This window comes from Argiope bruennichi, chromosome 4, assembly GCF_947563725.1.
Source record: "Argiope bruennichi chromosome 4, qqArgBrue1.1, whole genome shotgun sequence".
Lineage (NCBI taxonomy): Eukaryota > Metazoa > Arthropoda > Arachnida > Araneae > Araneidae > Argiope > Argiope bruennichi.
In genome coordinates this window covers 60,761,066-60,786,535 of record NC_079154.1, presented here as the reverse complement: position 1 = coordinate 60,786,535, position 25,470 = coordinate 60,761,066, and the positions used below count along the sequence as shown (strand labels likewise).

General features: G+C 24.6%; 1 protein-coding gene across 1 annotated transcript in view; it reads left to right on the top strand.

Moving 5' to 3' along the window:
* The window catches only part of LOC129966279 (sarcoplasmic reticulum histidine-rich calcium-binding protein-like), a 63,462-nt gene that overhangs the window by 2,578 nt on the left and 35,414 nt on the right, over positions 1-25,470 (top strand). The window lies entirely within an intron of this gene.

Below are 25,470 nucleotides of genomic sequence, written 5' to 3'. Positions count from 1 at the left end.
CATTATCGTAAAACCTGAACTTTATTTGACTGAAAATAAAATTATAATTATAATTTTATTTGATTTGATAATTATAAAAAATTTTTTTACTATTTTTAATTTAACGAAGGAAAAGAATCAATTAATTTTTAAAAAATTAGTTTGCAATTAATAGTATCATCAGATGTACGAAATATCAATGTTTATATTCTGTCTTGAAATTTTTTATTGTGATAGATTTTTTCAGGTATATGAATTAAAAGATTAAGGATTAAATAGCTATATAATATTGATTTCTTTCAATATGAATAAAATTAATCCGATAAATTGTAAGCAAAATATTTAATTTGAAAATTTCAATTAACCAACCAAAATTGCTTAAAATTATGTAATTAATAATTTTTTTAAAATTTAATCACGTTATTAATATATATGGGCATATATCCAAGAATGAAGGTTAAATTTTCTACTTATACCACGCTCTACTTGATAATATATGATTCGTGTACTCCAGCGTCTTTTTCAATAAAATTATAGCAATCTAAATAAAAGTTCAAGTTAGATATCGTACCTTTAGAACAATTCCCAAGAGCACTAGAGAAGAAATATCCAAGCTAAGAACTGATGCCGATTTCGAATCCGACCCGAGTTTATATACCAAAATACGGAAAAGGCTTTTAACATACCGTATCCCTCGGTATCCTGGTACGACGACATATATTCCGACAACATACTTTTCGTCCGGATATAACGATGCAGCGTTGTTATTATCAATTGCTACTTAATCCGTCCGACAAGATAACCTCGTTTTGGAGAAAGTTTTTACTTTTGTGGAAGAAAAAAAAAACTTTTCAATTTGTGAGGAGGAGTATGAAAATAACCTTCATCTTTAGAACGAAAAGGGGTTTATCCTTTTTTTCTTCAATTTATTGTCATTGTTACCATTTCTAAGTAACAGGAAATCTGCTTAACGAATTGTTGTAAAAGAGATTGGATCAAGCAATTATTAATAATTGCATTTCGTTTTAAAGTTATTTTTCCAATTAGGAAGTGGTAACTTCTGCATAATTTTAATTTGGAAAGGAATGTATTTGATGTTGGTCACTAGAGTATTGTTACAATACTCAATTCATTGGTAATAAAAGAACGTTTAGAAATTGGGCATCAGAATCAATACCAGGAAATCAAATCAGTTCTAAAATGGAAATAAAATAAAATTACACTGAACTGAAAGAAATTATTTCTATTTATGTCTATTATTAAAATTTACTATTTTATTAATGTTTGTGTTCCTTCAGTTATTAAAAATTTTTTTATGGGAATTATGCAAGAATTTTCAATATTAAACTTTCTTAGCTGAAAATATTGTACATATAATAATTAAAAAAAAAGAGAATATGTTTAATTATTTTAATTTTTCAATGATACTTTACATTTAATACCTGAAATCTCTCGATATCTTTAGTATGAAATTAAAAAAAAAATGTTTCTATTTACCTTAAAAATATTGCATTTTCAAATTTTAATTTCATAATTATCATTTCCTTTTTTACAAGGTGCAATATGTATGTAAGTTGAAAAAGTTGAAAGCATAAATAAATTTTAAAAATGTAATTATATGTAGACTTCATGAAAGTGTCATAAAATTTCTTATGTTTTTGACAAAACGTAAAGAATTTTTTTAGAAAAAATTTCGGTACTTATACAAATTTTTAAAAAAATTTCGGCCCTTATACATAACATAATATTTACTTTATACATCTGTTTAATATATTTTTCGTTTATTGTAGGAGCGATATACTTTTACGGCCCTATTTAATATGAAAAATATTCTTATTTTTTATATTTTAACGTGCACAAAAATTCGAAAATTTTAGATAGATTAGATTTAAAAATTCAGATATTTAAAAATTAAAAATAAATATTATATCAAGCTGCAATAAAAATAACCCATTTTAATTATTGAACATATATTTACATATTATGTTAATTTTGGAGTGATTTTATACAGAAATATTTTTTCTAAGCGAAATTATATGCGTTACTTAACTTGAAGATTATCGCATCATAGCACATTTACGATTTGCTATTGAAATAAATACTTTAATAGACATATTAAACTATTACATTTTATATTTTATACTGCTTTATAAAAAAAGTTCATTCATTTTATGCACATTGCATTTTATAATTAAAAGAAAACCTTTCTTTTAAACTTTTATTTTATACTAAAGAGAAGTTTTTATTTACAATTAAAATGTTGGTAATTTTCGTTTTTCGTTTTGAATGATCGTTCGTTTCGTCGGTTTCATTAATACAATAACGAGTCAGAACATATATATTTAAAGCAAATAAATTTTTATATAGTTGTAATGCATATAATACTTCATTAGTTAATATTATAAGATATTATATATAATATAATAATTAAGTATCCAATAATTTAATGAAGGCTTATTAGAAGCCGATTTCGCACACCTCAAAATCCTTCTAAAGGCAGTTTGATGTCGACTCTTCTCCTATTGAAAGTCCATAAAAATTATAATGAAACAAATTTAATTTTAGCTATTCTTCAATTAAAAATTAAATTAATCAATAATTAATAAAATAATTAAAAATTATTAATAATAATTAATAATTAACAATAAATTAATAAATAATAACTAATAAAATTGATTTTAGCTATTATTCTTAGCTTAAACGAGTTTGGCACAGCTGGGCCAGTACTGGCCTTTGTGCCATATAAAAAATCAATCAATCAATCAAGTTATTCTTCAAATTGTGCAGTTATTTTTTTAAAATCATCTAATCGATTTCTACTACCTTTAAAATACTAGTTTTAGAAGTAGAATAGTGTACCGTGAGTTTTAGGATTCATTCTTTAATATCAAGATGATTTTTTTTTATTTATATACTCACGAAACGTGTAACATGATTCCTTCTATAAGCTACACATAATCTGAAAATTCCATCATGTTTTTTTGCTTATGGCAAACACACACACACCGAATGGCACAGATAATTGATTCAAGCTTCAAAAATTGGTACGCACCTACTTCTTGGGAAATACGTTTCATTAAGAAAGAAATTTTCAAAATTTTAATTAGATTATTTTAGGTAAAGAAAATTGAAACCTTCTTCAATCACCTCAGAGAAAAAGAAGTATAAAAGCGATTTTCACACCACTTTAGAAATTTAATAAATAGTTTTTTCAAATAAACTTTTTTTATTCCAATATAATTTTGTAGAATATTAGTATATTTATGCAAAATTGTTTAATTAAAAATCTTAAATGTAATTTAACTTTACATTTAAGAAATAGCAATAGACCAACAGACAGTTGACATTTCACATTCTGTTCTAGAAAGAAATAGAAAAATTCTTTGTTTTCAAGTGGAATTAGTTTATAAAAGAATTTTTTTAAAAATGGAATTAATCTAGTTTCAAAATATCTGTTGCAAGACAGCAAACGATAATTTTGCAATACCGAATAATGATAATTAGGGATTTATTCACAATACTTTCTTATGTTTTAACTTCATTAATGTCCATTTGTTTATTTGAAATTGGTCAGTAACTAGTAGAGTATGTCAAGCGTAGAAACATGACCTTTATATCTACTCCTGAATAAACTTTTGAGGAAATTCTCTTCAATCTTGTTTTATTTATTTTCACGCCATTGAAAGAACAATACTATTTTTTATACTTACTTTTAATGGCCTGTGACAATTCCTGACATATTACTTAGACCTTCGCAACATTGCTCATTAATTTTAATTCACTAATTAAAAATTAAAATTAAATGAAATTTGTGTATATTAATTTTATTTTTATATATAAGCAAACTAGATATTAAATAAATAAATTGAAGAAACAGTCATTAGGTAAAAATCAATAAATTAAATCAATCATTGTAACCATTATAAATCTTGAAATCTGTGAGCACAGAATTCTATAGTATGTAATAAATATATAAAATATTAGTTTTTTCTAATATTATTTTAATTTTCGGTATGGCAATTTACAGTACTTTGCATCAATTTTTGTATGTATTTTCTTCAAAAACTCATTGTGTTTTTTTAAGCTTATTATGAACAAAATCAAAAGTTTCAATTTGCCATCAATTGTTTCCTATGTCTGAAATAAATGTTATGAATTCATTAAACTTAAAATGTAGACAAAATTCTTACTTTTGAATAGGATTAAATTAAACAAAACTTTATGAGTTCAAGAAAATTCGAAATAAATTCTTGCTTATGTTCCAGCAATTTTTAGATTTTTATTTATTTTAAGACTTTATTGTATGTGTAGTTACATACATTTACTTAGCCCTGTATATTAATTTACACGAAGATTTAAGAAATTGAACTTCAAAATCAATGAGTTAAATAATGTCCTGGAATAGATTTCATTAAAATAGTGCAGATCGTATCTTTAGAGCACGAATGAGTAAAACAAAAGAAAATTAGTAGAAGAAACAGTAGAGTAGTTTTATCTCCAAGAATATATATAAAAAAAATGGTCAGCTATGTTGTTAATAATGAAAATTATACAGATAGGTAAATATGTTGATGTAAACATAGTTTATCTAAGTACGCATTGCATGCTAATTAATATTAATGTTATTTTGATTTTAAAATTTTGTAGAGTGAATAATAACTTAAATAACAAGTCGCAATGAGTCGCATCTATTTGAGCAATAGCCGCTTATGGCGATTAGTGTCTTCACCAGGAATATAGGCTTTTTTTTTCTATTAAATTATTTATATAAAATGTACTTGTTTAAAATTTCATCTGGTATAGAAATAACGCAATTAAAAATGTATATAATAAGAATTAAAAACCAGAAGTGAAAATTCTACTTCGGAGCTAATATACAAAGGAAGAATTCTTTTATTGTAATTTTTGTAATACAAAAGCATTATTGATTGGTTTGATGGCCCTATATATATACAATAAACAGACAGACAGGTGGTCACCTGTAGCGTATTTGATTCAAAATTTAATATACATTTAAATTTCTAATGACAAAATAATGTATCAAATTTCATATGTATATAATTATTGTTTTTAAATTGCTGTGTTCATATGTATACGGACAAACAGACTGAAGAACTCGACTTCAACATATTTAGTATAAAATTAGACAGAAATCTGCAAATTTGGAGTTAGGACCAAATTTCATTAATCTAGAACAATACATTTTTACATTCTCGTATAACTAGCATAAAAAAAGTGTAGTAGTCGTCAAAATTATCGAACTCGAGGCTTTGACGAATGTCTACGGAAAATGTCTGTCTGTGACAAAGATAATTCAAAAATGCTTTGTACTAGACGGATGAAATTTGGTATATGGTCTTTAAACCAAATTTGTAGATTTCTGTCAATTTTGGAGTAAAACCTGTTTAGAGGAATTTGTTGTCCGTCCGGCTGTTCGGATATTAGTTAATATGATAACTACAAAACGGAGAGAGCTAGATGATAAAATTCGGTTCACAGATTTAATATCTATAGAATAGATACCTATAAAAGTTTAAGCCAAATCCGATGAAGAATTTAGCTCCTATCGGTCTGTACTTTCAGAAGCATGTAAACGCGATAGCTCAAAAATGCAATGATTTAAACATATCAAATTTGGTATATGATTTTATGACTATAAATATAGTTTTGTATCAAATTTTTATTTTAAGCTGGTGGGAAGAACTCACTTAAAACACAAATTCGATTTTTGGATATTACTAATTGCATGCCAGGGATTAATCGCCAAAAAAACTCGCCATGGTTGATACGATAGATTTATTAAAAACTCTGAATCCATGCCAAAAGGTATCATTTCTTAATTATTGGATAACAACTTTATTAGAGAGTATACGAGAAAGTTTTTAGGAGACCACTTCAGCTGTTTAGTTATGTTCATAAGTGGAGAGATGAGCATGATGGAATAATTTCAAAAGATTATGAAGATTCTTCAAAATCTTGAAGTGGAACATTTTGATTTTTATAATACTGTCTCTTTGCCTAATTTGCATTTATTCTATTCGGCGTGAAATGTCACTCAGTTATCTTTCCTCACTTCAATGCTTTATTTCACAATAGAACGATTCTTACGAAATCGTGCTTTCACGACTTTTTTCTTCCCTAAAAAAATCAAGACAAAATACCAGAGAGATTTTGTGAAATCCAGACAAAATGACTCTAACAATGGCAAAAATGTAGCTGTAGAAAGAATGTTTACTGGCACCTCTACGGCATTTCAGCCGAAAATGCCTTTGAAGATTACGTTTACGTGATGCAGAACATGAAGAATTTCTCAAGTCGTAGCAAACAATGTTACTAGAAAAAAATTGTAGCAAAACGTGAAGTTCGGAAATGCATATAACTTATGTTTCTACTCTCTGTTAGAATCTGAAGTACGTGAGAAAAATTGATTTTTATATAGAGCTCATGCATTATAATTATGGGAATTAAAATATAAAAACTTATGTATGCCGAAATGTTTGTCAATATGTTTTGATATTGTTTTGTATTTTGTTGTGTTGCAGACTGAATGAGAATGAGTTTTAACTTTTATGTCATATTGTTATTTTACTGCGCTTTTTTATTTAATTATTTCATTCATGTTTATAAAGATGAAATTTTGTGATTGATTTTTTTTTTCACTTTCTAATATAGCAGTGCTCTCGAATTTTGTACGTTTGTGATAGATTTAACAATTGTAAAATGTTAGTGCAACTCTTTAGGGAAATGTAACATTTTAATATTTGCAGAACCTAATTATAAATTATATTTTTAATTAATTTGAACTTCCGATTTTAATAAGATTTAGCAAAGTTTTTCGATATTGCTCTCTAAAAAGCATCTGTAAGTTATTTTGGAGAAACACATAATAAATAAAATAAAATAAGCAAAAATAAATAAATGAAATAAAATAAGAAATAAAATTAAATAAATAAATAAAGTCAAATTAAATTAAAAAAAGAAATACAGTAAAATAAAATTAAATAAATTAAATTAAATTAAAAAATAAATTAATTAATTAAATTAAAAATAACTACAGTAAAATAAAATTAGACTGAAAAAAATAGAATATTCAATCGCGAAATTTAAAGAAATTATGAAATAGTCACCAAAATTGTTTTTATAGAATTTTTTAATGACAATATTTATGACCTTGAATTATCAAATATGCTAACAATTAAAAACCACAACATATTGATGTAAGAAGCATTCTTTTAAAAACACTTTCTGATCAAGATACTAACAGATAGAAAATAATTTTTACTCAAAAAATCTTAAAATCAATATAAAATTTATAAAAATGAAAGGCACTATAAAAATACTAGAAAGAAATAAATCAAAATGAATATCACATGAAAGAAAATTTCTCAGCAATCATCATATAAATAAATACAACCTTTGATAACTATCACAATTCTAATTCACTGGGAGTAGTTATATTTACATCTCATGCTTTCTCAATTTTTGTTTCGACCTCTAAATTTTCGATAAAACATATAGCTTTTTATAATATATTTTTAACTTTTTATAATAAAATTTTTATCATATAAAATGTTTAATTTTATAAAGTACTGCTCTATGTGAAGTCAAAAATTTAAATGCATGTAAATATTAACTTAATATATACAGCAATGACAATTCAAAGAATGAAACGAAATATATTACTTCATCCCTTAAACAGCTCTGGACAGGATCCTAGTATATTAATTCGCTAATGACATGATTGAGCAAAATTTTATTCTGAAATTAAGTAACCTATATTTTATATAAAGTAACTCAGCATTTAAAGTGAAAGTCATTAAATTTCGTGGAAGTATTTTGACAGCCAAAATCGCTTACTAAATTCATATGACGTCAATACCGTCTCTCATAGCTTGTGTACCATCAACTGAAGCTGCCAGTGACAATATATAATTTGGTTATATGAATGTACCGTATGAATTTAAATTGTTTTCCGCTTTTCAGCATTACTATAAACGGTAATTAATTTAAAAATCTTAATATAAAACAGTATAATGTATGTTTTTAAATTTTAATATTTTAAACTAGCTGTTTTTTTACTTTTCGATAAAATAAATCATATTTTTAATCTTGATTAATCTACTAACTGCTCGAAAATACGTAATTAATCTAAAATACGTAATTAAATATGTATTACTTTTCATGTATGTAATTAATGCAAGAATTCCACTCTGAAATCATAAAATGAAAAATTACCGATGATATCGGGTAAAAAGAGATTTTTCTGCTTTTGTACAAGAGTGTTCAGGTGAAACTTGAAAATATTTCATAAATCTAAAAAAAATATAAATTTGTAGAAGAGTTTTTCATAATTAAGAACAAAATATGCAACTAAAAATTTGTGAATAAATATTCATATAAAAGAAACCAAATAAATATAAATGTTAAATGTATTCAGTTCTGTTAAAATGAAGTTGTGCAATTCCAAGCACATTTCTATCGAAAATTAATTGCATTCGAAGAATATTTTGCTTAGAGACAAAATATAAAAGTTTAGAATATTAATGGATTGCTGAGATTTAATTTAAATTATTTGCTTGAATTATCAAGTAAAATAAGTAAAAATGATTAAAACTATAAGTGGAAATGATAAATGAATACTATTATTTATTTTCTTTAATTTATTTCTACATTTACTATTATGTTACAAAATATTATATATGTATAGGAAATCATCTTTAATGCAATAAGATAGAGTTATAAATGTGAATTATTATTAATGCTATTTATTGCATAAATATATTTAATGCAATAAAATAGAGTTATGTATGTGAACTATTATCCATTCTATTTAACTGATTTCTAAATTTACTGTAAAGATGATTTTCAATAAATTATATAATATATTCATTGGAAATTATCTTTAATTAAATAAAGTAGAGTTATAAAATTTAATTGAATTGAAAAATTCTTATAAATTATAAAAAAGATCATTAATTTTTTTTTTATTTTTCATGCTTATTTATAGAAATAATATTTTAATTTTAATTTTACATCAATATTATTACTGATTTTAATAAAAAAAATTTGTCGTCTGTTTTTTTAATGCGAAAGTAAAATTTCATTAAATGAATTCTAAAAAGTTTATTTTGTTTAGAATTTTTTTAAAAATTGTTTATATAAACTACCTTTGATGTTACCAAAAAAATTGATTAATAGGAAATAAATTTTATTTTATATTGTTTCTGTTACATATAATACAAATTATTGTTATACTTATATCTCAAAATAAGCTAAAAACTCTTTGGTTATTTATATGTTAAAAAACTAATATCAATTTCATTTGTATATTAATGACTAAATGTTGGTGCCATTTTTTTATTTCCTAGATGTGAATCTGTATCAAATTTTTATCTATATCAATCAAGAGAAACAGATACAAAGTGCTTAATTCAATTGTCTGCATTATACTTGGAAGTTAAACAAAATACGACAGACTGTTTTAGTACTGAATAAAGACAAAGAAAGAACCTTTAAGCTGATTTGTAGAATTAGTTTTTACTAAAAAAGACGGTTGCTTTTTAAATTAAGATAAAAGTTTTTTTATTACATTAAAAACAAAGTAAAAAATAAAAATCTCATTTGCTCTTTGATGCGAATCATTGTTTTTCTATTTAATTTCTGGACTGCTACATCTATTATCATGTGAGAATATGATGTTATTTTGGTTAGAGGGTTTTGAAGATCGAAATCGCATAGGCAAAGAATATTGAAGTTCGAAATCGCGTAGGCAATGAATAAAGCATAAATGGAAATTTTCATCCTCATCTTTTAATCGCATATATTTTTTTTACCTGCTTTTACCAGTATTGCATTAGTATTATATATGTTTCTTTGAAAGCTGATGCGTTTTTGAAAGGTTGACCTGCTTTTACCAGTATTGCTTTATTATTACATATGCTTCTTTGACAGCAGATGCGTTTTTAAAAGGTTGACGTAGAACTATGAAATCATAGCTGTTATTTCATCTCAAAATCGGTCGAGCTCCAAAACTTTGTTTGCCAACTAGAAAAATTGCAAATGAAAGTTTATATATATATATATATATATATATATATATATATAGAGAGAGAGAGAGAGAGAGAGAGAGAGAGGATAGATCAAAGTCTCGTGATTGTTTCAAACCGGTTTAAAATTGTTAATGACTTAAATTAATTAAGACAAATAATGACTTAAAAATAATAATATTCTCACATGATAACTTAATATTTGCGATCGTATATTTCATTTTAATTTTTCTTCAGTTTTGTATATTGGTGTTAAATTTTTTATTGATAATTTGGAATCATAAATCATTTTTACATTTTAATTGAAAAAAATATTTTTGATAATGCCATTTTTATCTATACTTTTTTAAAGAAAAAAAATTAAGTATATTTTACAAAACCCCTTTTCTTTAATTTGTTTGCTGGGTTTATAGTAAGGCATGCGACGATTATATTAAATGCATGATTTGTGCGTGCGCATGTTATCGGTATTATATATTTAAGAGTAAATTTTAAAAATGAATTAAAGATAAACAAATCTTGCATCAAACATTAGCACTCTTTGATATTTTGGACTGAAAGCGTTAAACATTTTTAATTATTATTGAAAATTGTTAATCTTCGAATCTTAAAAAAGCATGAAAGTAGACATTCTGAATTTCTAAATTCAAATATAATTTGAAACATCTTTTTCCTAATGCTAAAAAAAATTTTCCTTGGAAGAATTCTGAAAAACGTTTCCTTAGTTTCGAAATTCTCAAAGATTTGGTTCTTGTTAAGCTTCTTTTGATATTATCAAAAATTGATAAATATGAAATAAATTTTGTCTTACGTAGTTATTTTTTGCATTTAAAATAAATTATTACATGCTTATCTTTTAAATTAAATTAATAATTTATGGTTTAACATTATGTCAAAAAATCTAATGTCAGATTTATTTTTACAATAATGACAAAATGTCACTTTCAGGAACTAATTTCTATAACTTTATTCTTAGCTTTTAGTAAAAATACATAGGAAACTACTGTTGAAAAATGAATAAAGGGTCGATAAACTAACACCATTAATATTAATAATATATGGAATATTTTTAACAGGTAATGTTTGCACATACTTCATAATGAAAAAAATTGATAAACTTTCTTAACTAAAACTGCATTAAAAATAAAATTGAAAAACTGATACAAAAGAAATTTTTTGAACTAGGGGATTGAATTTGCTTTAATTTTATTGTTAGATAAAAAAAACAATTACACGCCTTAAATAGTAATTACTAAATAAAATTGAAACTTTATATATATATATATATATATATATATATATACCGTATTTCTTTGGAATAAATATTTTATAAAAATAAAATAATTTCAAAACTTTATTAGAATTATTTATGGGAAGTTATTATTTCATTTAAAGGAACATATAAAATTAATTTAGTATATTATTACATGCTTTACGGAGAACGATCAGATAATTTGAAACTGACCGCTGATTATAGAAACTGCTTATTTCGATTGAGAAAATTTTTCACCTATTAATATATATATATATATATATATATATATATATATATATCATTAAAATAGAAGCAATTATTCATTTTTATCTTGTAGAAGTTTCCTCTTCCCTGGAATAGACATCTTTTGAATCAATCAAAATGAATGAAGGCTCAAATTTCGAAGGACTAACTCAGGAAGTGAAGAATAAGAATGAAACACTGTGAGTAATAGGTGCTCTACTTTTAGCCCATTTTATATCCAGGAAATTAGGCTCACGCTCTTATTAGTGGTTTTTCAAATAACAAAAGTTTGATTTAAAAAAATCCTTTTACTTTAGAGTTTAGCAATTAAATTCCTTTTTTCCCTTTTGAATACATTGAATTTTACTTTTTGTAGTTGAAAGTATTCCGTGGAACATATTAAGATTTAGCTCTTTAGAATAAATAGTAATAAAAATTTGATTTATCAAAAAGTTTAAAAGAAAAAATTACACTAATTTAAAAATGAATACAGTAAAAGAAATCAGCATTTAACTAATTAATAATATCAACAAAAATTTATGTTTAATAATTGGCTGCTTTAATAAATAATATATAATTAAAATTTAGCCACATTTATTTTTATTAATAAAATAATAATAATCATTAATACACTTTAAAATAATGCTTGTAAAGATTAAATAAATATTTATAACAAATAAACGGTTTACATTATTTTAAATATAACTATTTTCCCCAAAACTTCATTAATATTTAATCAATATTATTTCTTAAATATTAATATGTTCTATGTTTTTGAAATTGAGGTTATTGTTATTTAATATATTGTTCAGTGGAGAAGTTCTGGAATGAATGATAGATATTTTTATCATACAAACGATGACTCATATGATTAATTCTCAAAATAATTCGATGATCATTTACGAATGTAAAATAAGGATATATTTAATTAATAAAAACAATTCAGAAATAAAAACAATTTTCAATTTTTATTTCGAACTAATCAAAACAAATTCGAATTATAATCGATATTCTAATTTATATTGATGCGAAATTCCAGGGTTTGAAGAAAAAAAATTTTAAAAGAAGAAATGAAGTCGCTAAAAAAGTTTTAAAATTAATTAATTATTATTGTCTTAAAATACTTTTTTGTATAAATTACATATTTTTACACATTCTTACATGCTAAACCGTTTTTTGAGAACAATAAAATGTATCGATTTTATTTATTTTTAATCTTTTAATTAATCGATTGTTTTTCATTATTTCATTTCTTTACTTGTTTTTTCTCCATTTCTTTGAAATATCCTCATAAAAAATTTATACTACAGCTAGTGAACATAAATTTCATATAACTTCTGTTTATATTTCTATTTTTCTGCTTGAATGTAGTCCCCCTCCCCTCCGCCCAACGAAAAAATAGGAATTCGTTTAGAGATTCTAATTTTGAAACAAGGAAGTATTTCATAACGTAACAAAATATAATACAAAGTCTCAAATTTAAAAGTAGCTTCTTAGTCTTATAATTTACAAATGGGTATTTAAAGGAAAAATCTTTAATATTTAAACAATAAAACGATAGTTTTATGAAAAAATTATGATAAGAATATTTTAATAATTTAAAGTTATAGAAAGTTTATATTCAAAATGTTATTTTGACGATATGTTTAAAATTTCGTAGCCTTATGAATAAAAAGGAAAAATAACTGGTCATGCCTTCTAAATAACCTTCATATTTTTAAATTTTTATTTACTTGATGTTATCTCTTTTACCATAATAAATAATTTTGATTTTTACCATAGTTATTAAAATATAAGTGTATTATTCTAATAAATCAATATCATTATATTATCCTAATAAATAAAATATCAGTATATTATTTTAAGACCAATATTAAGTAGAGTATCATTGTTTTTTATTAGTAAGGAAAAAAAGGAGTTAAATTGATGGTGAATTTAAGTAATATCTGTAACGCTATAGTCTTGGAAATTTCAGAGAAAAAAATAATTAATTGAAATTTCTGTAACTATTAATATGACATAAATATTTCCTTCTAAAAAGAATTTGCTTTGTAATTTTTTTTATACAAGAATATGGATATCCGCAAAATTTGATGGATTATTTAGTTTCTAAAAATTTGTAATTGTTTAGGTTCTTATAAATATACTAACGAAGGATTAAAAATTCCTTGTATTAATTTTTTTAAACTATATAAAATAAAACACTAAGGATGATATTGCCAATCAGTCCATATATTGGGAAGGGAGTAGCTGTACACATGTTCCTTGGAATTGTATATCTTATGTCATTCTTATTAATGGAATTCAAGCCTGTCATACAATAATGTCATTAAAAACGCAATTATACTGATAATCTATTTTCTAATTGAATGTTGTTGTTTTTTCAGTACAGCTGCATCATTTTTTTTATTTCAAATATAAATAATAAAAGAAAACTCTTTCGTCTTCAGCTTTAAACAATTGAAAAAAAATCTCGCGGTGAAATATTCATTGAAATATTGAGAGCAACAAGGACATGCATTCAATGTTCTCTTTGCAAGGACATATATTCATTTCAATGCAATAAGTGCATGATGCATTATTGAAAATTATAAAAATAATAATCTTAAAAATTGTCGAAATTCGGGGGAAATTATATGTAGGTGTGCTTAAAAACACAATTTTGGGATTTTAAATTGGTGTAAAAATTATTTTTATTCTTTGATATTTTCAAAATATATCATGAAAAAAAAAATTAGAATTTTTCAAAATTTTAATTTGTTAACATTCAAGTTAAATTTAAAAAAAATGTTTCAAATACACATTGTTACCACCCTAAATTTATGTTAAATTTGTTAGCTCCAGGTCTAGAGGCTTGTCTATAGAGCTCAGATAGAGAAGCATATATTTAACATCTTCACTTTTTTAGTATTAGAGATATCTATAATAGCACAAAACAAATTTCTTAATAGACAATGCTTTTATTCGGCGAAATATAGTTTTCGTATATAATGTGATATTTTTATAACAAACAATTACGTGATGAAAGATGACTTATTCCTTTAACCCTTTAAAGAGCCAATTTTTTTCTAGTCATATTATGTTAAAATATTTTTAGGCTTGAAATTAGAATAAGAAAAAGGATTCATTTAGCTTATTAGATAAATTTAATTGGATTAATTAAATAATTTGGTTAATTAATAATTAAGTAACAAATCAAGACACATAATTTTGTCTGAGATAAAGAATCGAAGCATCTAAGTTTCTGACTTACTAAAAAAATTTGTCAGAACTTATGCCAACCTACATAATTTCATACAAAGATTGATAAATTTGGTGGGAAGCATACTTCCCAAGACCTTAGAAATGGTTAATATATGCTACTATTATTGTATAATGAAAGTCATTATTGTTTACGTTGTGCTACTTATCATGATAGACATTATTTCTTTGATGCGAAACATCGAAGTTTTTCACGTTATAGACTAATCATGTAAATGTCTTAAAAAGTGAAAAATTTAAAAAATTCAGTACTAACGAAATTTTTTAATTGTAAAAAGATAAAATTCCATTTCCATTCTCAAATTAGCAAACATGTCAACATTTACAAACATTAACATAATTAAGCAATTTTACCTAGTTAAAAATAGGATATCACATATCTGAAATGAATATATCATTACGAAACAAAATCTTAAAAACTAGAAAATTTGTTCCGGTTTATTGCTCTTGATATTGAATAACAATAATGTTCTCAAATTTACAGCAGTTATAAAGCATTGCCAAACTTTATAAATAAAATATTCTCTAAATGATTATTTGCATTCAACTGCTTGATATCATTATTATTTGCTGACAGAATTCTTTCATAAACATTTCATTCAGAAAATAAATATAATTTGCTTATTTATGCACTTAAAGAATTTTTCTGTCATAGTTTTTTTTCTAAAAAAGAACTAGCCAAAAAAAGCATTGATCCGTGGTCAGCATTTTCAGTGTCTTTTCAGAAAGACCTCGATATCATTGTTAAATAGAACATAAAAATATATAATTAATTGTCGAGTGTTTTTTTCAAATGATTGGTAGTTATCAGGTAAAGAGATTTTTTTTCATACTTGAGTTCACCTTTGGTACTTGGACTTAAAGATGTAATCAGAAATTCAATAATATTTCTATCCGCGCCTTTTTTTTTAAATGGGAAGATGTTTGGTAGGTTTAAAATTTGAGTTTATATATTAAAAATATTTGTTATAAACGAATGTTCTTAAAATAATTTGACATAAAGCAATATTTCTGTTAAATTCACTTCCTTAGAAAATACACTGCTTTTTGCTTTTTCGTGTACAAAACAGAAATATTGTAATCGTCAAAAATTCGAACTCGAAATTTTGACGAATATCTAGATTTGAAACCATTCTGAGATACACTTATTAGGCATTATGTTATTATTTATTATTAGGCATTATGTTATTATTTATTATTAGGCATTATGTTATTATTTATTATTAGGCATTATGTTATTATTAGGCATTATGTTATTATTTATTATTAGGCATTATGTTATTATTAGGCATTATGTTATTATTTATTATTAGGCATTATGTTAATCTCTCTGTTTGTGAAAGCAATAAATCATAACCTCTTTGAGATAGATGGATGGAATTTGATATACGGACTTAAGACTTTATTTATAGCTTTCTATCAAACCTTGAATGAAATTTGTTCGCAAGAAGTTTGTCTCTCTGGGTGTTCGAATTCAAGGGAACTCCACAACTACAAACCCAAAACATCTTGATAAATAAAATTTGGCGCCCATATTTAGCATTTAAAACAAATTATGAACAAAATCTGTCAAATGGTTCGATGTCTGTCGGTTAATACCATTGCATGTACGTAAACGCAATAATTTATAAACACAATAACTTAAGTCAATGAAATTTGGTATGTTTTCTTGTGGCCACAACAGGAAATTTGTGTTCAATTATTGTGTCCCTCGGTCAGCAAAGCAAAAATAGCAGACTCATGACAACTATTTATATTTCATTACTATTATTCATCATTGACATGCGAGATATTCGTGGGCTTACTGAAAGTATACAGTTTTATGCCAGAGAGTTATATGAGAAAATTTCGGGAATTTCTTGGAAGGTGAATATGAATTCGGTAACTAAAACAAGGAAAATACCGTTAAATATACTTAAAAAATTATTGAAATTAACTGAAAAATTGGCAGCACTAATAAAATTATTATTGCATTTTAAGGTAACATAGAAATAATTTAGTATCCGAAAATATTGAAAATAAAAAAAAATAAGTACATTTTTGTGTAATGAATTTTTAACTTCAGTAATCGCATTTATTTATATATATTATTCCCTTGCTATTTATTTTAAAACAAAAAAATGGTTATGTTTCGTTATTGAAAAGAGATATTTTTTACTTGAATTGAGAAATAATTCATTAAAATAATTCCAATTTTTATTTAGCTTTATATTAAATAATTTTATTGCGTGCGCTTTTAAAATATTATAGAATGTATACATTATTTTCAAGTGGTAGATTCTAAAAATGTCCACTATATTTAAAACTATAGCATTTCCTGTCTCTTTTTTCATTTTTTCTATCATTTCTTTTTGTGGCAAAAGCAATTTGGACAAATAAAAATTAATATTCTAATTCCTTTCAACAAAAGTTTTTATACATATATTTTCCTAGAAATGCATAATATTAAATAAAATTAATTAGTGAAATGCTCATGATATTTGAAATCACAAGCGATTAAATTGTTACAGAAAAATATAAAGAGATAGAATTATTAAAATTGATTGCTGAACGTGTTTTCTTATATATTAGTATCCATACAAAATTTCATTATAATGTTTGTATTGATTATTCTTGAATTGAATAGTTATTTGAATTCTAAATATCGAGAGAGTTTCAGCCATTAACTTAATGAAAACCTTTTGTACAACGGAACATGTAAAGTAATTAAGTTGTATTGTAAAAGCACACATGAGACAAAGTCTCCGATTCAAAAACTCAAATTAAAACAAAATCAAAGGAAAAAAAAAAACTATTAACTTGAACTATTAACTTTCTCTGCATGAAAGATAGCTTATAGAAGTAGAATTATAAGAATAAAGTTTTAAGTGATTAAAAGAGAACTTTCTCAATCAGATTTTTATTGAACTTTAAATCTATAAAAAGTACCGGAAGAGGTTCTTTGATAAGAAATAGATAAATAAATGTGGAGTACATAAGGGAGCTACTATACATCTTTTTTTTTTTTTGGTATATGAAACCACAAAGCAAAAGCTCTGAGATTGGATTCGAATACTTCGATGAAAGCTTTTCTTTTGTATCTCAGTCTTCAAACCTTATCTTATTCTTTGCAAATTCTTAACTCAGGGACTTCAAAATTTGAGTGATTTATTTGTTTTTTTCTTTATTGATTTATATATACTCTAATTCTTATTTGAACATTCCTATATTTCACTTTTAATTCCATTCTGAAAATATTTTTATAATCTATATAAATTTAACTTCCATTTTAGTTAACATTTTTTTTATTTCTCTTATACGAAGCAAAGAAGAAATATTGTAATTGTCAAAAAAAATTTCAACTAGAGGTTTTCATAAATTTCTACCTTTTAGACTTCACTGTTTTTGAAAAATTCATTTTGGGCATCATGTCTTTTTTTTTGTGAACACTATAACTCAGATACGCCTTGATCTAGACTAATGAAATTCGGTATATGGATTTGCGACCACATTTGAAGAATTCTGTCAAATTTTGAACTAAATCCATCCACTGGAAATCTACATATTTAGTTGTTCGAGTACAAATGACATTGATATCTACATACTATACTATATTGTGATACTATATAATATTATATTATATTGTGTAAAAAATTTGTTTGACTTTTAATGTAATAAATATTTATGTCAAATCCTAAAATTATTACATCTCAAAATTGTTGATATAAATTATTCTTACATATAAATTATTATAATGCACAAAATATTTCAATCTATGCAACTTTATTTTCAATTAAAATAAAAAATTTTGTAGCATCAAAAATATTAAAACGTAAAATTATGAAAAAAGGTATTAAAATACTTTTTCTAAGTTATTAAAAATTGCTTAAACATAAGACAGTATTTAATAAAGAATCATGAGAGGCAATTTAAATTGATAGAAGCATCTATCTTCAATGATGAATTAAAAGTAATTGGTCAAATTTGGATCAGTTTTGAAGTAATACGGAATCACAAAACGATCTTCAAGATAAAGAGAATTTATCAATATCTATAAAGTAAAAGAAATGCAATTTGAAATTTGAATTTCCATGTGTTTGGTGTTTTGAATTCAATTTAATAAATAAACCTTGGCTATAACTATAAGATTTCTTTTACGATATGATACCTGATATATGGGAACAAAGTCTTTAATGAATAAAAACATAATTTTTCAATTAATTATTACCAATATTCGTTATAATTCATAGTATTTATGATGAAAATTTGAAAAAAAAACTATGGATAACTATGGATTTTTGCAGACATCTTACTTATGCTTCATAATATTGCTAACAGAATTTTGAAAAATATCTTTTAGTTAATTTGAATTTCAATACAGCATCTGTTTATTATATTGTCCTTTTATTTAATTGATAATGTCCAGTTTTTTAAAAATCCTTGAAAAAAATGCCTGAATCATTAATATTTTTGTGCCAATTTTTTTAAATGTCTGCTTTCTTTCAATTTTTAATATCTGAATTTTATTTTTTGGCGTAAATATTACTCATCTGTTTAAATGTAAAGTTATAAAAACAGTGCATTTTTAATCGAGTTGATGTAGCGGATTCGAACTAATCACTATTGATAATTCATTATCGCTCACTTATCATCTCCCCACACATTATAGGCTAAATATTCGCCTCCGATCTTCCTCTTCCAAGTGATAATGACTCGCCTTTAATTATTTCTGAAAACGAATCGATTAACAGAGCTGATCTGATGCCATCTGGCGTTAATGAAAATCAGCAGCAAAAATTCGTTCTGGAAGTGTGAAAGACCCTCTGATGAGAAACAAATAGCAAAACTCATTAAAAATGAATTCCGTCTAATTCATTTATTTTATTTTTCAACCATTTTACCAAATAACCGTGTTGATTAAAACCCGAGTGCAATAAACAAATTCATTCATATCAAATATCATTATTTCAATAATTACGCTGATATTAATTGTGTAGAGGGGAATTAAAGATGCATTGTAATTTCATACGAGCACAGTCCTTTAGTTAATTTATGGAAACTTCGAACTTACTTGCTAATTTTTAATAAAATGCAGCTACTTGAGTAAATTTAATATTAGCATGCATCTTGAATGTAAATTAAGACGCCAGTAATTGAAAACGTCTGGCGCTGTAATTTAACATTGCTAATCGGTTGTAAATAATTGAATGTATGAGAAATTGACTTAATTTGGGATACAGAGGTTTAATACTTGTTGGAACAGTAAAGTATTTTCATTTTGTACAAATTAATTTGGGTTTAAATCTTGTAATTAGTTGTAAGGTTATGCTGAAAAATTTCGGATAACCGTCTAGTGTAAGATATACTTGGTGTGTGTGAGTTAAAATCTACGTGAAAAATGTATTCTCCTCTGATTAGTTTTACATTAATTATCTTGTTGATTAGCCGCTTTTAGAGACCGTCTGAGTATTGATTATGTTTAAATTTCTTATGTATTACTTGAAGCTCGTGATATTATTAAAAAGTGCTTTTAAGCATCAAACTGTGACAAAGGCTAAATTCCTGTTATTTGAATAGCCTTATACTTGTTCCGTTTATTGTGGACATGAATCTTTGTAATCATTCAAATCCAATAACATCGTAATACCAGTAAAAGCTAAATTGGATCATCTGTTTCAAAGTGTCCTTTGTCTTTTGAAGTAATTCAATTTCACTTTCTGATTTCTCATGTAAATTTCATAGATGATAAATGAAAAATTTATTCCTTATCTCTAAAACATTATTATATTACGATATTTCAGATTAGAGGATCGAATCTCATATAAATTGTTTTCCTAAAATAAAATAAAACATGCTCATTGAAAATAATTTATGATCACATGATTTTCATCAAGTCCATCTCGCCAATTTTATTTCAGCATTTTGTGTACCTTAAAAATTTTTTTTACAAAAAATATGCACATGTAAGCTGATATGCAATAAGATGTTAAAAAACATGCACATTTAAATTTAAGCTCACATATAATAAGATGATAAAAGACATGTACATGTAAACTCACATATAAAATGTTAAAAAACATGCACATATAAGCTCACATGTAACAAGATTTTAAAAAACATGCCCATGTAAGAAGATAATAAAAGACATACACATGTAAGTTCCCATGTAATAAGATGTTAAAAGACTTGCACATGTAATCTAACATGTAACAAGATAAAAAACATGCACATGTAAGAAGATATTAAAAGACATGCACATGTAAGCTCCCATGTAATAAGATGTTAAAAGACTTGTACATGTAAGCTCACATGTAACAAGATGTTAAAAAACATGCACATGTTATAAGATATTAAAAGACATGCACATGTAAGCTCCCATGTAATAAGATGTTAAAAGACTTGTGCATGTAAGCTGTCATGTAATAAGATGTTAAAAGACTTGTGCATGTAAGCTCCAATGTAATAAGATGTTAAAAGACTTGTGCATATAAGCTCACATGTAACAAGATGTTAAAAAAACATGCACATGTAAGAAGATATTAAAAGACATGCACATGTAAGAAGATATTAAAAGACATGCACATGTAAGAAGATAGTAAAAGACATGCACATGTAAGCTCCCATGTAATAAGATGTTAAAAACATGCACATTTACTCTAATTTTAAGATTCTCGTGATATCTAAATTGGCTCTATTATAATACGATTAAACAATTTAGCCATTAGCTTCCAAAAAAATTTTTTTTAAAGATTTTTTTTGTAATTAGATTTTGCAATTAAAAATTTTTTTAAGTTGATTTTTCTAGTATCCTTCACTGCTTTGGGAAACAATCACCGGCTTTTATGCTGAGTCAACAAAAAATAGCATTGTCAAACGAATTACTGTTTCTCAAAATTTAAAACAAAACAAGATAATGGCTTTTGATAAATGGTTTTATACTTTGTGTTATATATTTGCTCAGTCATCATTCAATAAGTGCAAACAAAAGCAGTGGAACAGATTGAAATCTAAAGGAGGAGAGGCATGTATTATCTCATGCATGTCAAATGCTTTTTAAAATGATTTGATTGCGTTTTGGAGAATTCAATAAATTGTTTTAAACAATCATTGATGCATAATTTGATAGGGAAATCGGCCAAATATTGGTTTCAGTTCATTTCGATGTTATGGAAAAGCTGTTATTAAATTCCTCGTGAGACTTTGTATCATTCTATCAAAAAGAGATTTCGAGAAGTAATGAAAGTTGTTACAGAAAAAGTAAACCCAAACTTTATAAATGTTAATGAATATTTAGAAATGTGATTTCATTTATGATACTTAATTATAATTCAATTACAGTAATTTAGAGAAATTCATTTTCATGTTGTATGAGAAATTATTCTTTTAAAGGAAGTTAAATTAAGGAAATAACAAATTCATTTCATGTTTTAATTTTTTTTTTAAATACTCCAAAGTTAGAATTTAAATTTTCCGATGCAAAATTCTAGAAAACGAAAAATGTCATATAAATCAAGTTTCTAAAATGAAAAATGGCAGGAAATAATAAAACAGACCATAATACTCTGATAATTCATAATACAGAGTGAGCATAAAGTCTTTTCCAGAGTAAAAAAAAATATTACAAAAGAACCATTGAATATGATATTCTAATAATAATTTTATTATAGTATTGTCGTGTTCTAAGTTTTTTCAGTTTAATGGATAGTGCAACTAACGCTGAAATAGTGGTTTTTACACTGGATTATTTTTCAGATGGGATCAATGAAGTAAAAAGTTCAACGTATTCTTTGGCTACATGAATTCAAATTTGTTATTACTGTCTTTTATGTCAGTTACATGAAAGTATAAACTTACATTACATAAAGTGTTTATCAACACCAGCTGGTGATTGACATGTTTAATGTTAGGATCACAAATTTTGTGTCTAATATGACAGCCGAAAACCAGAATGCCGCCTTGACATTCTTCGAACTATCGAGCAAAGAAAAAATTATAAAATCTTTTTGTATTAAATATAACCAGAAGGACGCAGAAAATACTATTTCACGAGTGTCATTTACTTTTATTTTGCCAGTGTAATTGTGAAACTAATATACTAGCTAAAAGGTGACTTCTATAAGTAAGATAAGTTCTAATCAGAATCGAAAAAAGGCTAATAGCATGTAAGCGAAGTCTAAAGAATATATAAGTCTGGTATTTTTTTTAGATCATTTAAGCATATTGACGTCTTATAGAGCAGAATAAATACAGAAACAAGTATGGATATTCAAAATATTTGAAAAATCATTTAAGATATCAATGTTTTAGATCAGAGATCTTTGAACGGGAAAAATATATCAATTACCCACTGATGTAATTCTGTTAAATTATATTTGCCGTTTGTATCATTATTTCTCTGTTTAAAATAGTCAAATTATTTCTGTTTGAGAAATATCAGTTTTAAGGTCGCTTTTGTGTTTTCTTTTAAGGCCAATTTTATGCCAGTAAAATTATATTCATGCTTAGAACTTCAGAGGCTGGTTTGTCGATACTTAATTCTCGATGCAGTTATATAATTTGTCTTAAGGTTGATTTCCATTAAGAGACAAATCACTGGAATCCCATAAGGGCATATATAATTCCGTACTTCAATAAAATATTTGATTATACATTATTGGTTAATACACTCTGGAAAACATTTCAATCGTATATAATTAATTATCTTTTTTACATACTGAAAAATATAGTTTTTTTATGTTGTATTTATAGAAATGTAGATCTTAATATCAAAAATAAGATTTATTGTAAGCGATATTTGACAAAGTATTATTTCTTTTACCCGAGGATGGCATTTACGTATTTAATAATACCTTACTGATTAATAACATAGTTTTGAAGATAATTATGTATACCATTCAGCTTTTCATCAATCATATAGTCTGCTAAAATGATATCTGGTTGCTTTATGCCAACTGAAACATCTGACAAGTTCAAATATTTTGATGCTGTTTATGCAAGGAATATTTACAATATTTATTTCTAGTGAATGTGCATTGCAGTACGAAAATTTAAACTGATGTTATAGAGGAATAATATCTGCTTTTCAGATTGAAATTAAAATTTGAATCATCTTTATAAACTTTTGTATTTTGTAAGTAGAATTAAAGTAATTGATGTGAAAATAATTTAGAATGTAGTTCCGTTATTAATATATATTATTTGAAAGCATCAACAAAAAATGTTGGATATTTTTGTAACTATACACAAAAAAATTGAATTTTCAATTTTGTTTATTTTTTAAATTCCATTAATTCATTTGATATGAGGAAAAATTGGTAATTTTCAGACTCAAAAATCTAATAATTCAAAGAATTGTGCATCATATTGTATTACTAAATTTCATCCTTTTTCTTAATGATGACTATGTTAATTATATAATATTAAGAACAAAAAAGTTTGACAGAATTAAAAATAAGATTAAAATGACGTTTTTGTGAAATGTTTTTTTAAAATATTATTTGGGTGAAATACAAAATCTTTAGTATTACTTGGGCTTTTTTATTCTATTCCAAAGATTGAAATTTGTGTGAAAATCTCAATTTTTTTAATGATTTCTCATATTGATGCATCTGTAGTTATTTCTACTTAATTTAAAATATTTTCTTCTCTACAGTAAAAAAATAAAAGTGAGAAATATTTTTTAAACAAAAATTCTTTTGTGATTTACTAGATAAAGTTTGAAAAGTTTAAGAATGGAAACATGTTTCCAATAAAAAAATGAATTGTAAAGAATATTTAATGTAAGATAATCAATCTAAAAGATATGTTTTAAAGCAAAAATTTTATTAATTCCATATAAAAGAATACTTTTAGCAAACGAATAAATTCAATGAGAAATTTATTGTGATTATCATCGCCAACTATCTATTTTAAAGCTGAATGAACTTATAATTTGAGCATAATATATTAGTAATTTTTAAATTTCACAAAGTTTTATAATAAATTTCATAATATTATTCTTCAGATAGTCAAACTAATATTCTTCATCTGCTTTCGAATAAAATGATAACATAATCAATAATATATTAAATATTTAACTTGAAATTATTTTTTAAAATTGTTATTTAATTAAATTTGCATATTTTAACTTTATGAATTTAAAAATTATTTCCTATACTTCTAAAAAATATTTTGGAAGTGTAATTAATATTCTGAAAATATTTTTTTTCTCTTAGCTTTTTAGCTATTTGAAAATGTAATCGTCATATTATTCATCAAATAGTCTAATTAATATCCATCTGTTTTCGGAGAAAATTAGAACATAATCAGTAATACATTAAATATTTATCTTGGAATTATTTTGTTGTTATTTTTTTGCCTTATTTTAATTTTATACATTTTTAAAATGATTTTCTGCACATCTGAAAATATTTTAGAAATGTAATTAAAATTCTTGAAATATTTTTTTTAGCTTATAAGTTATTTAAACTTTTTGACATTGCTTTAAATATATTTCAAAATACTTTTCGTTCTTTCAAAATTTTAAAATATTATTTTGGGAATCTTTTTTATTTCTTAAGAGACTTCAATCCTCAAAAGATAAGAGATCTCTTGTGAGTTATTTTTTTTTAAATGAAAAATAACCTCACGAACATTTCAGCACAATAGAACAGTCTTCCTTTTTGGATTTGGAAAGAGAAAAAGACAGAAGATGACACGCCATATTCG